Here is a 5,000-nt window from a genome sequence, read left to right as displayed (position 1 = left end):
GTGCCCCCGGCCCGTCCCGGCCCGTCCCGGCCGGCCGGCCGCGGACCGTGGCGGAGCACCGCGCGGACGGGCTAAGTGATGTCGGCCGACTGCTGATCCACGGTGGCCGGCCGGGGCCGGGAGTGGCGTGGCGGGGTGCCCACTGCTTTCGGACGAGGTGCGCCCCCGGCCCGTCCCGGCCGGCCGTCCGCGGACCGTGGCGGAGCACCGCGCGGACGGGCTAAGTGATGTCGGCCGACTGCTGATCCACGGTGGCCGGCCGGGGCCGGGAGTGGCGTGGCGGGGTGCCCACTGCTTTCGGACGAGGTACCCCCGGCCCGTCCCGGCCGGCCGTCCGCGGACCGTGGCGGAGCACCCCGCGGACGGGCTAAGTGATGTCGGCCGACTGCTGATCCACGGTGGCCGGCCGGGGCCGGGAGTGGCGTGGCGGGGTGCCCACTTCTTTCGGACGAGGTGCGCCCCCGGCCCGTCCCGGCCGGCCGTCCGGGGACCGTGGCGGAGCACCCCGCGGACGGGCTAAGTGATGTCGGCCGACTGCTGATCCACGGTGGCCGGCCGGGGCCGGGAGTGGCGTGGCGGGGTGCCCACTTCTTTCGGACGAGGTGCGCCCCCGGCCCGTCCCGGCCGGCCGTCCGCGGACCGTGGCGGAGCACCGCGCGGACGGGCTAAGTGATGTCGGCCGACTGCTGATCCACGGTGGCCGGCCGGGGCCGGGAGTGGCGTGGCGGGATGCCCACTTCTTTCGGACGAGGTGCGCCCCCGGCCCGTCCCGGCCGGCCGTCCGCGGACCGTGGCGGAGCACCCCGCGGACGGGCTAAGTGATGTCGGCCGACTGCTGATCCACGGTGGCCGGCCGGGGCCGGGAGTGGCGTGGCGGGGTGCCCACTGCTTTCGGACGAGGTGCGCCCCCGGCCCGTCCCGGCCGGCCGTCCGCGGACCGTGGCGGAGCACCCCGCGGACGGGCTAAGTGATGTCGGCCGACTGCTGATCCACGGTGGCCGGCCGGGGCCGGGAGTGGCGTGGCGGGGTGCCCACTGCTTTCGGACGAGGTGCGCCCCCGGCCCGTCCCGGCCGGCCGTCCGCGGACCGTGGCGGAGCACCCCGCGGACGGGCTAAGTGATGTCGGCCGACTGCTGATCCACGGTGGCCGGCCGGGGCCGGGAGTGGCGTGGCGGGGTGCCCACTTCTTTCGGACGAGGTGCGCCCCCGGCCCGTCCCGGCCGGCCGTCCGCGGACCGTGGCGGAGCACCCCGCGGACGGGCTAAGTGATGTCGGCCGACTGCTGATCCACGGTGGCCGGCCGGGGCCGGGAGTGGCGTGGCGGGGTGCCCACTGCTTTCGGACGAGGTGCGCCCCCGGCCCGTCCCGGCCGGCCGTCCGCGGACCGTGGCGGAGCACCCCGCGGACGGGCTAAGTGATGTCGGCCGACTGCTGATCCACGGTGGCCGGCCGGGGCCGGGAGTGGCGTGGCGGGGTGCCCACTTCTTTCGGACGAGGTGCGCCCCCGGCCCGTCCCGGCCGGCCGTCCGCGGACCGTGGCGGAGCACCCCGCGGACGGGCTAAGTGATGTCGGCCGACTGCTGATCCACGGTGGCCGGCCGGGGCCGGGAGTGTCGTGGCGGGGTGCCCACTGCTTTCGGACGAGGTACCCCCGGCCCGTCCCGGCCGTCCGCGGACCGTGGCGGAGGACCGCGCGGACGGGCTAAGTGATGTCGGCCGACTGCTGATCCACGGTGGCCGGCCGGGGCCGGGAGTGGCGTGGCGGGGTGCCCACTGCTTTCGGACGAGGTGCGCCCCCGGCCCGTCCCGGCCGGCCGTCCGGGGACCGTGGCGGAGCACCCCGCGGACGGGCTAAGTGACGTCGGCCGACTGCTGATCCACGGTGGCCGGCCGGGGCCGGGAGTGGCGTGGCGGGGTGCCCACTTCTTTCGGACGAGGTGCGCCCCCGGCCCGTCCCGGCCGGCCGTCCGCGGACCGTGGCGGAGCACCCCGCGGACGGGCTAAGTGACGTCGGCCGACTGCTGATCCACGGTGGCCGGCCGGGGCCGGGAGTGGCGTGGCGGGATGCCCACTTCTTTCGGACGAGGTGCCCCCGGCCCGGCCCGTCCCGGCCGGCCGTCCGCGGACCGTGGCGGAGCACCCCGCGGACGGGCTAAGTGATGTCGGCCGACTGCTGATCCACGGTGGCCGGCCGGGGCCGGGAGTGGCGTGGCGGGGTGCCCACTGCTTTCGGACGAGGTGCCCCCGGCCCGGCCCGTCCCGGCCGGCCGTCCGCGGACCGTGGCGGAGCACCCCGCGGACGGGCTAAGTGATGTCGGCCGACTGCTGATCCACGGTGGCCGGCCGGGGCCGGGAGTGGCGTGGCGGGGTGCCCACTGCTTTCGGACGAGGTGCGCCCCCGGCCCGTCCCGGCCGGCCGTCCGCGGACCGTGGCGGAGCACCCCGCGGACGGGCTAAGTGATGTCGGCCGACTGCTGATCCACGGTGGCCGGCCGGGGCCGGGAGTGGCGTGGCGGGGTGCCCACTGCTTTCGGACGAGGTGCCCCCGGCCCGGCCCGTCCCGGCCGGCCGTCCGCGGACCGTGGCGGAGGACCGCGCGGACGGGCTAAGTGATGTCGGCCGACTGCTGATCCACGGTGGCCGGCCGGGGCCGGGAGTGGCGTGGCGGGGTGCCCACTTCTTTCGGACGAGGTGCGCCCCCGGCCCGTCCCGGCCGGCCGTCCGCGGACCGTGGCGGAGCACCCCGCGGACGGGCTAAGTGATGTCGGCCGACTGCTGATCCACGGTGGCCGGCCGGGGCCGGGAGTGGCGTGGCGGGGTGCCCACTGCTTTCGGACGAGGTGTGTGTGTGTGTGTGTGTGTGTGTGTGTGTGTGTGTGTGTGTGTGTGTGTGTGTGTGTGTGTGTGTGTGTGTGTGTGTGTGTGTGTGTGTGTGTGTGTGTGTGTGTGTGTGTGTGTGTGTGTGTGTGTGTGTGTGTGTGTGTGTGTTTGTATTGAAATACTTAGTTGTATTTACCTAGCTGTTTTGTACAGGAAGGGTATTTATACCTGTGGTGACCTGCCTGTCTTTGTATCTCGCAACATCTGGTTTGTTGATAAGCGATGCAGACCGACTGCTGGCTGCCCCACGGTGGCCAGGGGCTGCCTGCCCGCGGAGCTTGTAGCTCAAATACTCTCGACAGGACTTGGGAATTCTAACTCCTAACTCCTCAAATGATTCCTTGGCATGGCCGCGTACCTGTGGTGACCTGCCTGTCTTTGTATCTCGCAACATCTAGTTTGTTGATAAGCGATGCAGACCGACTGCTGGCTGCCCCACGGTGGCCAGGGGCTGCCTGCCCGCGGAGCTTGTAGCTCAAATACTCTCGACAGGACTTGGGAATTCTAACTCCTAACTCCTCAAATGATTCCTTGGCATGGCCGCGTACCTGTGGTGACCAGCCTGTCTTTGTATCTCGCAACATCTAGTTTGTTGATAAGCGATGCAGACCGACTGCTGGCTGCCCCACGGTGGCCAGGGGCTGCCTGCCCGCGGAGCTTGTAGCTCAAATACTCTCGACAGGACTTGGGAATTCTAACTCCTAACTCCTCAAATGATTCCTTGGCATGGCCGCGTACCCGCACCGGTCCGCGCGGACGACCACCACTGGTGTAGACCGATTGCTGGTCTACGTCACGGTGGCGGGGCGGGTCGGGTCGGGGCGGGGCGGGGCGGGGCGGGCCGGGCCGGGCCCGAACCGACCTTCCTCGGGCCGCAGGCAGGGGGATTGTAGGTTGGTGTGGTCGGGGGCGGCGTGTTATTTAGACGCCAACCTTGGCAAGTTACAACCCAGAGGTTGATTCTACTTTTCCATATTTCGCGTGCGCTGCCCCTAGACTCCGCCGTGGCCGAGAACTCCCGAATGGGCTAAGTGATGTTCAGCGAGTGCTGGGTGACGGTGGCGGGCACACCTCGAAAGTTGGCGGGCGGCCGGGAACGTGCCGGGGGAGTGGATCGAAGCTGACTCAGCCGGCTCGTTCGGACGTGAGCCTCGTTGGGCCGAATTTTGGGACCGTTGACCAAGGTTGGGACATGGAGGGCCGGTTAAGCCCAACTTCTCGGCGTGACGGAGGACCAAGTGAAGGCGAATTTGCCCTTCATATGAGGTCGGCAAGGGAAATCCGGGACCCGACACCCGCAACTCTGGCATCTCGCATATACAGTATAGGGGGTGGGTAACCCCGGCCGAGAGGCCGGATGCCCCCCACCCCCGCCCAACCCGGGCATGAGCGCTGCGGGGTAGGGCGACAGCGTGGCGGCCACCGCCACACGCCAGGAGGCCCTGGTAGGCGGCCGAGAGGCCAAAAGCGCTGTCGCCTCCCGCTCACGTTCCCTTGCCTTGCCATGCCGCCTCGGAGGTCTAGGTCTCGAGCATCGTGATCATCGTCATGATCAGCAGCAGCATAATAAGCAAGCAAGCAAGCAGGAAGGCGCGGCAGCATGAACGGTGGTGGAGATATCGGATGGTGGACGGGAAAGCAGGAGTAGGAGTAGGTAGAGGAGGGGGAACTGCCCGGCTGTACGCACGCACGGTCCAGTCCCGAGCCCCCGCCCGTCGCCCGAGGTAGGTGGAGGAAGGGTCATCCTGGCCTGTCCTTCCCTTCGCCCTCGGAGCGGCGTCTAGCCTTTGCGCGGCGGCCCAGGCCGGGTCTTTCGAAGCGGCCTGCGTGTGTCTCCCGGCGCGACGCGCCCCTCCCTACCCAAACTACCTACCTGATCGTCCCCGGCCGTATACCAGACGGTAGTATCCGCCACTGGCTTGCCGCGACGACTGACTTACTTACTTACTGACTGACTGACTGACTGAGTGACTGACTGAAGGTCTCGAGCAGCAGTAGCAGCAGCATCGGCAGCAGCAAGCAGGAAGGCGCGGCAGCATGAACGGTGGTGGAGATGTCGGATGGTGGACGGGAAAGCAGGAGTAGGAGTAGGTAGAGGAGGGGGAACTGCCCGGCTGTAC

Source organism: Oratosquilla oratoria, unplaced genomic scaffold, assembly GCF_046742065.1.
Source record: "Oratosquilla oratoria isolate Oo_2021 unplaced genomic scaffold, ASM4674206v1 SCAFFOLD55, whole genome shotgun sequence".
NCBI lineage: Eukaryota > Metazoa > Arthropoda > Malacostraca > Stomatopoda > Squillidae > Oratosquilla > Oratosquilla oratoria.
This window is presented reverse-complemented; position numbering follows the sequence as displayed.